The 11,188-nt window shown below is 44.0% G+C and overlaps 1 long non-coding RNA gene across 2 annotated transcripts; it reads left to right on the top strand.

Moving 5' to 3' along the window:
* The first annotated feature begins 2,887 nt into the window (after positions 1-2,887).
* Positions 2,888-10,651, top strand: LOC146203887 (uncharacterized). Of its 2 annotated transcripts, none has more exons than XR_014702517.1 (3): positions 2,888-3,343; positions 5,190-5,336; positions 10,185-10,651. It is a non-coding gene; the product is annotated as an uncharacterized LOC146203887 (long non-coding RNA). The 2 variants fall into 2 exon arrangements; XR_014702514.1 differs by lacking the exon at positions 2,888-3,343 and adding an exon at positions 3,459-3,574.
* The last annotated feature ends 537 nt before the right edge of the window (positions 10,652-11,188 follow it).

The raw sequence follows: 11,188 nt of genomic DNA, 5'->3' as shown, positions 1-11,188 counted from the left end.
GTCTTTTCAACCGACTTCCCGACCCACCTGACTCGACTTCGCCAGGTCTTCACCTGCCTAACCCGCGCCGGTCTTCAACTGAACCTCAAAAAGTGCCGCTTTGGTGCCCGCCAGCTCACAATACTCGGACATGTTGTGTGTAAAGATGGAGTTCTGCCTGATCCTGAGAAGCTGCGCGCCGTCGCTGACTTTCCGAAACCGACCACTTTGAAACAACTGCGAAGCTTCGTGGGCCTCTGCTCGTACTTTCGTCGTTTTGTTCGGAATTTCGCAACCATCATAGCCCCCCTTACACAGCTCTTGAAAGGCACCCCTAACCTCTCCTCTTGGTCGCCAGCCTGCGATGATGCATTCGCGACACTGCGCAATGTTCTAACGTCACCGCCAATCCTTCGCCATTACGACCCTACTGCACCTACAGAACTTCACACCGATGCCAGTGGTGTCGGCCTCGGCGCCGTCCTCGCCCAGCGCAAGCCTGGCTTCTCCGAATACGTTGTCGCCTACGCCAGCCGTGCTCTCACCAAAGCCGAGTCCAACTACTCCGTTACCGAAAAGGAGTGCTTAGCAATCGTGTGGGCTGTAACGAAGTTCCGCCCTTACTTATACGGCCACTCCTTCGAGGTAGTTACAGATCATCACGCTCTCTGCTGGCTCGCGTCTCTCAAGGATCCGTCTGGCCGTCTCGGGCGCTGGGCTCTCAGGCTTCAGGAATACGACATCCGTGTAGTGTACCGCTCTGGCCGCAAGCACTCTGACGCCGACGCTCTTTCTCGGTCACCGGTGTGCTCGCCTAACTCATCGTCCCCTCCTCAAACACTCTTGTCAGCACTCACCATTGAGGATATGCCTTTCGAGCAACGACAAGATCCTTGGGTTTCTAACCTGCTAGATATCCTTGGCACTACTTCCGCGGCTACGCATCCTCGGGCACTCCGCCGACAGGCCTCCCATTTCGCCATTCGGGAAGGCCTTCTCTACCGAAGGAACTACAACTCAGACGGCAGAACGTGGCTTCTCGTCATTCCGCGCCACCTCCGCTCCGAGGTTTGTGCCCACCATCATAGTGACCCGCAAAGCGCTCATGCCGGCGTCCTCAAAACATATGATCGAATTCGTCAAAGGTACTACTGGCGGGGAATGTACAATTTCGTACGTCGCTACATTCGTTCTTGTACCGCCTGTCAACAACGCAAGATTTCTCGCCACCCTGCTGGCCCTCTTCAGCCTTTACCGTGCCCAGCTCGCCCGTTTGATCGCGTGGGAATCGACCTCTATGGTCCGCTACCATGCAGTGCCGCTGGTAATCGATGGGTCATCGTCGCCGTCGACCACCTGACCCGTTACGCCGAGACTGCTGCACTTCCCGCGGCGACAGCTCGAGAGGTAGCCCATTTTCTTCTGCACCACTTCATTCTTCGACACGGCGCCCCCCGCGAGCTACTGAGTGATAGAGGTCGTGTCTTTCTTTCTTTCCGAAGTAGTCCAAGAGCTCCTGTCGTCTTGTAAATCGATACATCGAGCTACAACTGCGTACCACCCGCAAACAAATGGCCTCACGGAGCGCTTCAACCGTACGCTTGGGGACATGCTCGCAATGTATGTTACATCTGAATCTGGAAGCTCGAACTGGGACCAAGTACTGCCATTCGTAACGTTCGCGTACAACACTGCCACCCAAGCAACAACTGGTTTTTCGCCCTTCTTCCTCTTATACGGCCGTGAACCATCATGTACTCTGGACACAATTTTGCCATACCATCCAGATGCCTCTGAGTACAGTGCTTTGTCAGACATTGTACAGAAGGCCGAGGAATGCCGTCAGCTAGCTCGCACGTTTACCTCCAACACTCAAGGCTATCGCAAAGATCAGCATGATACCGATACTCCTGCTCCCACGTTCCAGGCCGACAGCTTCGTTTGGCTATGCGTTCCTGCCACCAACAAACTAGACACCAAATACCACGGACCTTATCGCGTCTTGGAACGCACATCCCCTGTGAACTACGTCATCGAGCCAGTCACCCCTTCTTCCGACCACCGCCGTCGCGGCCGCGAGATTGTCCACGTTAGCCGCCTCAAGCCATATTACAACCCTCTGGTCGTCTCTTCTCCCTGAGTCGCCAGGATGGCGACTTCTTCACGTGGGGGAAATGTAAAGAAGACAAAGAACGGAAAATGCTGCGGCATCGCCATCACCATCGCTTGGCTCCGGCGCCCATCTCTCGTGCTGAAGCTGTGCCCTGCGGCTGGCAATTCGACCCTGCTCTGCCCGAATTACTGGCAGCGCTAGACGTTCAAACGAACTATTAAATCCACATCGCAGCCTGCAAATTAGGAAAATTTTCGTTTCCTGGGCCGATGTTGAGAATTTTTATAAAAACATCTACTCATACCCGAAAAGCGAACATTAACTGAATACAAATAAAAACATGTATATATTTAGTCGGATAATTTTCAGCTAGCTAACTTGAGCATAATTTGTATAATCTATAACCAAAGTTGGCCAGAATAGAAGAGAAGCTCGGAACTCCGCCTCTTTGACATTATTAATCAGTCATCACGCAACAATATATAATATTTTGAAGTAAATATAAAAGGTCGAATGACCATCCTTTGTTCGATCATAGGTGGCAAAAGGGAGGGGACGCGCGCATTTGTCGATACACCAACTGTATGGATTTACGCAAGAATGTGGATGGTAGATGGGGAGGCGTTCTATTTTTTTAGAAAATGTTATGTCCGTGGTTGGCTTGAAGAAACAATGCGTTTGCGAACACACAATACAAAACTATTTATTAGAACTCGACTCGAGCGGTGCGCGCTGGCGGCCGCTCATCGGCACGGTCCGAAGTCACGGCTGGCCGGTGCAAGCAGAAGAGGGCTGGGTAAAGGAGGAATGGAATGTTGAGAGGGTCGTTGGTCCTTCGTTCCCACGCGCAGCCCTTGCGAACACAACACCGCGGCGGGAATCGCCCACTAGTTGAGCGGTTCGTTGTTCCCCCTCGCCTACGCGTCTACGTGCAAGACACAACAGACAGCATCCCCAGCTGCGCTGCTGTGCGGCCTCCTCCCGAAGCGTTCATTTCAGAGCTTGTTGGAGACGCTACAAGACTTGTGACAGCTTCTTAAACCTTTCTTTAATTTCTTCCCTCAATAATTTTCTTTTTCATTGTGCTGTGCATAATTTTCTTTGGCGCCTATACATGTCCATGTGCTCCGGTTTGTGCTTGCTACATATCAGTGAATAGCTGAGCTGTGAAATGTCGCCGGAGTACGGATTACAGCAACGGCGGGATACCATCGGCATTATCGGACTCAGTGAACGCCGTCAGCTTAGACCGTGAGTATATATCTTTGCAGCATGCCATTGCTTCATAATTGGTTCTATATAATCTCCTACCAGTCCCAAATGTTCTCTTTCCGTATTGTCCTCGAAACAACTGCGCGAAGCATGACTTCAAGAACTAAGCGAATTTTCGTCCGGGTTACATGCAAGCAAGTGCGTGGACTTATTTGCTGGCTGCGATATGAATAGCATTTGCGCCGAAAATAGAGGAGCCGTGCGTAACAGGTGTGTATGCCACCAACACGTGACAGAACACTGCAGGCAGCCATTTGCGCAGTTTTTTTACTGTGCAGCGCGCCGCAATCAATTAGTAACCAGATACTATGCGCCCGGCTTTGTACATATATTTTGGACAGCCTCTCTTCTGCGCGCAGGAAGCCATGTTCACACAGTTTTTGGATTTTGTTAAGAGTTAAGGACAGTTTTTTGTTTTCAGATGTACAGACGAAGTTTTGAAAACTGTTCGTGCCGTCTGTGCAAGCGAATTTTACAGTGGGGCGGACATTATGTGCGTGATGCCGCTTGATGATTAGGCTATAATTAAATCATAATGAACCTCCACTTTTATAATGGTTATTATCATATTGAGGAATTGAAAGCCGTGAACAGCGCAAGTGAGCGCCTTTGCAAAATTTTCTTAATCGACGCCCCCCTTCTGAGCACGCGCCTTCAGGTGAGGGCGTTATCAGAAAGCGGCGACAATAGGAGAGCGATTTCGCAGACGCGCTTCGAAGGCGGGGGAAAATAACAATACAAGCAAAAAGGCACATAAGCCGTGTGTGCACTGCGTCCCTGTCACTGCAAAGTAAACAACGTGCACGCGGGACACATTGTACAAAACATTGACGCCCGATATGAGGCAACCATATCGTCCGAAATATATTGCTCGCGAAGCGCTCGATCACGGCGCGCACTTTCAGGCGAAATGGGACAGGCCGTCAGGTCCGCCTGTTCGGCAATTACAGCTCTTTGTACCTCACGTAGCGTACCGTATGCATGAAGTGCACGCCATAGCCATCGTGCAAGAATGTTGAAACCGAAGCAGCGATCCACGTATTCTAATTCTATAGGAAATCATTTGGGAGCAGAAACGAGCAACTTAATATGATGTGCATAGTTCTTTAATGAACGATATGTATAAATGGACGGTTGAATAGTTACAGTAATGGAGTGTTCCGCTAGAATTGTTTACGGCCGTGACCGCAATAAATATTACTCATATTGATCTTAGCTTTAAGCTCTGGCATTGATAAGCCTATCTAAAGAACCGACTGGCAGTGACGGGTTGTTTACAGCTGTTGATCAAAAGGTATAGCCATCATGCTATTATTGCAGGCATATTTGCTTCTTTTTGTACCTCTGTTTACTAAAACTTAATTTTGTTCCCCATTCCTAGGGACGCTGCACCTCTTACAACACTCACTGTTCAGTCGCTTGTATTCAAGGTACAAAAAGGAGGAAATGCACATGCACTCATAGGATAGCCTGTCTTTCCGTTAACAGCTGCAAATAACACGCCACTGCTCCTCGGTACCTTAGATGAAGTTTTCAATGGGGTTACCTGAGATGCCTAGCAATTGCTGTAATATTTATACCAGCATCGCTTTAACTGCTGCATGCACCTATAAACGTGCCTTAATTTATTGCCTATTCTTATAGACGCAGGACCTCTTGCTATAGACTTTGTTCAGTAAGCAACCGTCTTTCATTGCTTCAATTTCTATATCTCCACCACTTTCTTGTTCCTCTGGGTGTGATCATTTGATTTCATTGTTCAAATCACATTGTTTTATCATGTGTGAATTATTTAGCCTGCACATACATGCTTTCATTTTTTTAGATGCGCATCGGGAGTTTCTACGTAGAAATGGATCGATTGAGTTGTATCACTGGTGCGAAAACCGACAACCCCCAGAAGATATGTGTCCTGTGGTTGGAAGGGCAATAAAGAAGAAGAAAATCAGCGGAAAAGCCTGCCTAAAAAAAGGTAGCACTGCATCACTGTAACTGCTGCATGCACCTTTAAATATGCCTTATTTTTATTGCCTATTCTTATAGACGGTGGACCTCTTGCTATTGGCTTTTTGCAGAAAGCAACCGCCTTTCATTGCTTCAATTCCTATCTCTCCATCACTTTTTTGTTACTTCGAGTGTGATACTTTGATTTTATTGTTCAAATCATATTATTAAATCGCCGGTGAATGATTTCGCCTACACATACATGCTTTCATTTTTTTTTTTAGGTGCGCATCGAGAGTGTTTTCTACGTATAAATGGATCGATTAAGTTGTATCACTGGTGCGAAGACCAACAGTTGGGTACCCCCAGAAGATTTGTGTCCTGTGGGTGGCAGGGGTATAAAGAAGAGGATAATCAGTGGAAAAGCCTGCCTAAAAACTTACAAAAATGGCGCAAAAGCGAAATGCTGATCAGGGTTAGAATCTGATTACTTCTCTTATCTCATTTCACTTGCTAGGTGATGTGACATATATGAAGCACCTTAGTATAATTTGTGGTATACTCACTGAAAATTGTGTAGACATTAACTTTTTTCTCGTTCAATTATTTTGAGTGACGCACGAATTGGAATAAAACGAAGTCATCCACACATCTAATGCCCATAGACATTAGATGCGTGGATGAGCTCATTAATTGTGTTCCTATGTGAGCATGCAATAGTTTGTCGAATATGTTAAAAGTTGATTTTTTTACTGTTAATTGGAGTAATACATATGCTCCATATCATAGCATTATTCGCCTGTAGTTTGTATCTGCTCTTTCCTAAATTGCATTCTACAAAGTATACGTGTGTCATCTCGTACGTCTATTTAACTAGCGAACAATTTGCAATCGAATCCCTTTTGTGATGTTGTTTCAGCCACAAATAATGTATGACAGTTGTGACAATATAGGTAGCTTTAGGTATAACATATAGCGCGAAAATCTTTAATATATGCGATGATATTTTTATTCACCGCATTGGCTAAACCAGCGGTTTGAAGAGACGAAATGAAAACAAATATGGATGTCTTCGGACAGGAACAGTAATCGTGGTGCCATGACCATTTTTTTAAATTAAATTTTCATATGTCGTGGGCTAATGTCTCGACACAAAGGAATGACCCTTAGGTTTGCCAGATGCGGCGTAGTATTCTCGAAAAAAAAAAAAAAACACCTATCACTAAAGCTGGAAAACGCCGTTTTTGTCGTTTCAAAAAGTTGCACGTTTGGAGGCCGGCTGGTTGCGTAAAATTTTGTCATCAACTGTTTTTTACTCACCGCATTTGGGTAACGTTTACTTGTATAAGAAGTATTAAAAGTGTGTTTCATTGATGCAGTTGATTTAGTAAAAAATCGCAAATTTGCTTGAAGAACAACGCGCTACAAAAATGTTAATGTTCAACCTTACATACTGGCGTGACGCGTTGCGTTGTTTGCACTAAAATATTCTGTGTTTATTACGCAGGTCATATTGTTAATTTAAGGCAGAATTTGGAGCTCTAAGCTGCTATGTGTGTGTCTGTAACGCCACCAAAAGTATTATGCTGGAAATCGATTTGCTTATGATTGTAATTATAAAAATTACACATTGAAAAATCATCTTCAAAAATATAGTATTGTTAGTGGTGGTCAAAGCTGAGAAATGGAATAATATATTAATAACCTAGATTGAATACTATTGCACCTAGCAATAAAAAAGAATGCAGGACAGAGAAAAAGTTCAGCCTTCACTTGCGTTCTGCCTCGAAATTGACAGAAATAGTGAATTAATACCATTTTGAGCTATATTAAGTATTTGTCCCAGAAGCAGAAAAAGGGTGTTTAAGCGCTGACAAGGTTTTAAATTTTACTTAAGGTAAAATGTAACTAAATTCAGCAAATACTAAATTGAAGTTTTGATGCCTACTCCATAAGGGGGAGCCATATGCACGTCTATAGAACAAAAACAAGCATTTTTATATTTCTAATATTACATTTTGCAGAATTCAATATATTTACTGACTCAAATTAGCAAATTACTTTGCATTGTTTCCACAGATTTTGATAAAACTTGATGTTGCGGCCGTTTCTTCAATTCTAATCAGTTTTCCTTATTTTACTATTTTCTTACTTTTGTCCAATTTCAAAATAATATGCAGATACACACACAAATCTAGAGCTTCAATTTTTTTCAGAAATAAAGAATGGAGCCTAGATAATGTAGAGAAATAGTTTCTGTGCCAAGATAGTATTGGATTTGCAAGAATGCAGGCTGAGTTTGGCCATTATCAGCACAAGCACTCAGTTTAATATTTAATGTTATATTTTTAAACAGTATAACGCAACACTTTTTAGTCCGTGATATTTTTGAGGTACTGAAGATTTTTGAGAGGGATTTGAATTAAAATCGAAGATGATCTTTTTTTAATTGCAGCAAATTTGCCCTTTACTGCTGTTTTCGAATTCTGAGCAATTTTGATGCGTTGTGGAGAACACACCTAGTGGTCTGGAGCTCCAGATACTGCCTGGAATTAAGAACATGCGTCAGGAAGTGAAAACATATTTAGTGCAACCAACCTAATGCATCATATGCCAGTACATAAGGTTAAAAATGAATATTTTTGCAGCGTATCGCTCCTGAAGAAAAGTTTGCGATTTTTTAATAACTCAACTGCAAAAACAAAATAGGTTTCTAATAGTGTTTGTAAATATAAAACCTGCATATATTTAGTGAGTAAAAAGAGTAGATGATAAAATCATGGTATCCAAACTTGCAACATTTTGAAATGGCAAAAACAGCGTTTTCTACCTCTAGAGATATACCATACAATTATTTTTTTCGAGGAAACTACGCGTATCTTGAAAACCTAAGGTTAATTCTTTTATGTCTAGATATTTGCCCACTACATATAAGAATTTCATTGGAAACGAAAGATGGCCATGGGACCTCAATTATGTTTCTTATCTAAGGCACCCATAATACGCTGTGAGAAAGGCAATATCAAGGGCATTTTTTTAATATTCCATATTTCGAACGGTTGTGCCATCTAAGAAAATTTGAAAGCTAGGCACACCTTAGGTTTCGCCAGCCCTCACTTTCTGTTACAGCTGCATTTGCTAAGCTAAATTAATGCGTTGAGTACTTTATTTTAGCCACGAATATAGCGCTATTACGTGTCAATTTTAAAGAAAGGCCGCAGTGACGCGATTCCTGTAGAATTTGTAAGTGAAATCTGTAAACCTTACAAATCTACCCATATATATGATCTCTTGCAGGTTTTATTCAAGCTACATTACACCTGCTGCGCCCCATAGCTTGAGCCAAGGGTTATAAATAAACCATTAGAAACAGACGATGGAAACCGGTGGCGCATTGCTGGCAGCCACTTAGGACAGCGCAGAAAATTTTTATTTTGTACGTAGGGAAGTGAGGTTATTCGCTACAAGTACTAAATATTCACTTTAGACAATAAGTAGGACTTAGAGTCGGTGAGCACGTTCGGAAACCCCTGTTTCAATATTTGCGGTTAGAAACCTCATGTGTACCTTTTTTTCCAGCTGCAGATAAATTCCGGGTTATGTAGATACCGAAACCGTTACCAGCCCATTCGCGCACCTCGATTGTGCTGCTCACAACATGATTTTGAGCGGACAAAACAACCTGCCGCTATGATGGCTAGCCCCATGCATGAGTAAGGGTGATATGCTGGCGATGGTTGCTTCGCGTCGACCCTTTGGCGCACATGAAGGCTCGAGTTACAATGAGCGCGCCAAACTTTGCAATGCGGATAATGACTACAAAGCGGTAAGGATACAAATGAGTGGAACAGTATTTTTCAGCTGTAAAATACAAATACAGTGTTGTTGGACGAATGTGCTGGCGCAGATGAAGAAACCATAGGCAACTTGTAGGTCTAACGCTACACAGGGCTGTCGAGCCAAGCCAAGTCCTCAGTTGTATTGTCCAGGAATCTGATTTTTGTATTTTCGTGGTTTCCTACTGTATCTCGCGTTCAAAATGCAGACGTGAGGGTTCTTTATCGCAAATATTCAAACGTGGTTTGTGCGGGTACTCTTCAAAGTAGCAACACCATTTATTGTGTAAGTCAATAATTAGTAATTTAGGTAAATAATGTCAATTAAGGATTCCAAACAACCTTTTCTGTGGTGCTCAAGGTAGCTTCCAGCATTATGTATCTGGTTTCCTTTGCCTGCCTCCGAAATGTTTTTTTTTTTTTTTTATCCCTTGGATCAAATTTGCTTGGACAAGCAGTATATGTGTAAAAATGATGCACCTGTGAGCTACCCGTTTAAGTGAGCTCCCGTTTAAGTGAACTACCCACAAAACCAGTCAAAAGCGTATATCAGCTAACCAGCGGCCAGTGCAGCAGTCGTGGGCTTAGATCGCTTGTGTATATTATATCTAGCCATTTAAAAAAATGCAAATGGTCGCTGAACATTCTCTTGGTAACGATATTTAGTATAAAGTGTTTGCACATCGCAGAAAGCGTAGGAGCGGCAAAAAACTAGCGTGCCACTCATATGCGGAGACAGCCGACAATCAAGCACTATAATTCCTAGTGTGGGATGAAACACTGGCTGTCTCAGCCGTATTGCTGTGGAGGCGATCAAAATGCAACAGGTCACATGCTATGCAATGTATGTGCGTCTTTCATCCTAATAAACCCAAGGCAGCTGAAACTAATCTGGAACTCATCAGTATAGTGCTTCTCATTGACCATGAATTTCGGTACATGAATCCTGGAATTTTCTACATCTTCCTAAAATAATGCGCGCGATTTTATATGCCTCGTAATAGTGTTGTAAATTTTGTTTCCTCATTGTTTTTGTGCAGGTGCCATTTGCGAAAAAGTTGGGGTGGACGACTTGGAGGCACACGCATTTATTCGCAGGTAGCTGCCTGGTTCCTGTGACAGGGGGGGTGGAAGAAAAAGGCGTTATGCTGAAACCTCCCCTGGCGAACCAGGCATGCCACCTGTGAATGCAATTGCAGGATCAGCCCCCTCACTACGCCTATGAGTGTGCCCTTCAGCTCCCTGGCCCCTTCCACTTCCCGAGAGCCCGCCCTGCCCTGACCAACCCTGCCACTACCCCGCTAACTGCGGCTGTGTGTGCCCTCAGCGCTGGCTAGCAACAACTGCCGTCTATAGTAACAATTGCAATAAATATTATCTTTTTGTGAACCATGCCCTTGTTTTGTGAATATCTACTGGTTGCTCATGAGCGACAATTTGAATTATTATGGCCACTCCTATTTGAAAGGCCATTATTGTCCCAGCAAGTTCGATGTGCTGTCACGAATATGGCTAGAATGAAAAGGCTGCATTTTATGGCCTGCACAGGCAGTGCCACAAAATGTGTAATCTTGACATCATCAATGGTACATGAATGGAGTAGCCGGTGTACCCATAAACCATTGGATTAATATTGGTATCGACAATATGCGGCATGAATGGAGTAGCTAGTGCACCTGCAATGGCTAACCATTGGTATGATATTGGCATTGACAATGGGCCATTAATGGAATAGCTGGTATTAAACAAATATTGGTAATACAATGATGGTATAATGCTGGACAGTATTGGCAAGAATCATGGTGCATGAATGGGAAGTCTAATATTGTGCCTACATTGGTGGCTCCAGCTTGGTTGAACACTGGACCAATCTTGGAACGAAAGATGGGCCAAGAATGGAGAATGTAGTAAAATGCCCAAATGCCAATATCAGTCCAATATTGACGCCATTCTTTTCCAGTGATGAACCATTGTTGGACCAATGCTGGTGTGCTACTTGACGCGCAGCAGGGGGTGCTAAGAAAGCCTGGCTCCGCTGGACAGG

This window comes from Amblyomma maculatum, chromosome 1 (assembly GCF_055883805.1).
Source record: "Amblyomma maculatum isolate TAMU_Amacu chromosome 1, ASM5588380v1, whole genome shotgun sequence".
In the NCBI taxonomy this organism is placed as follows: Eukaryota; Metazoa; Arthropoda; class Arachnida; order Ixodida; family Ixodidae; genus Amblyomma; species Amblyomma maculatum.
This window is presented reverse-complemented; position numbering and strand designations above follow the sequence as displayed.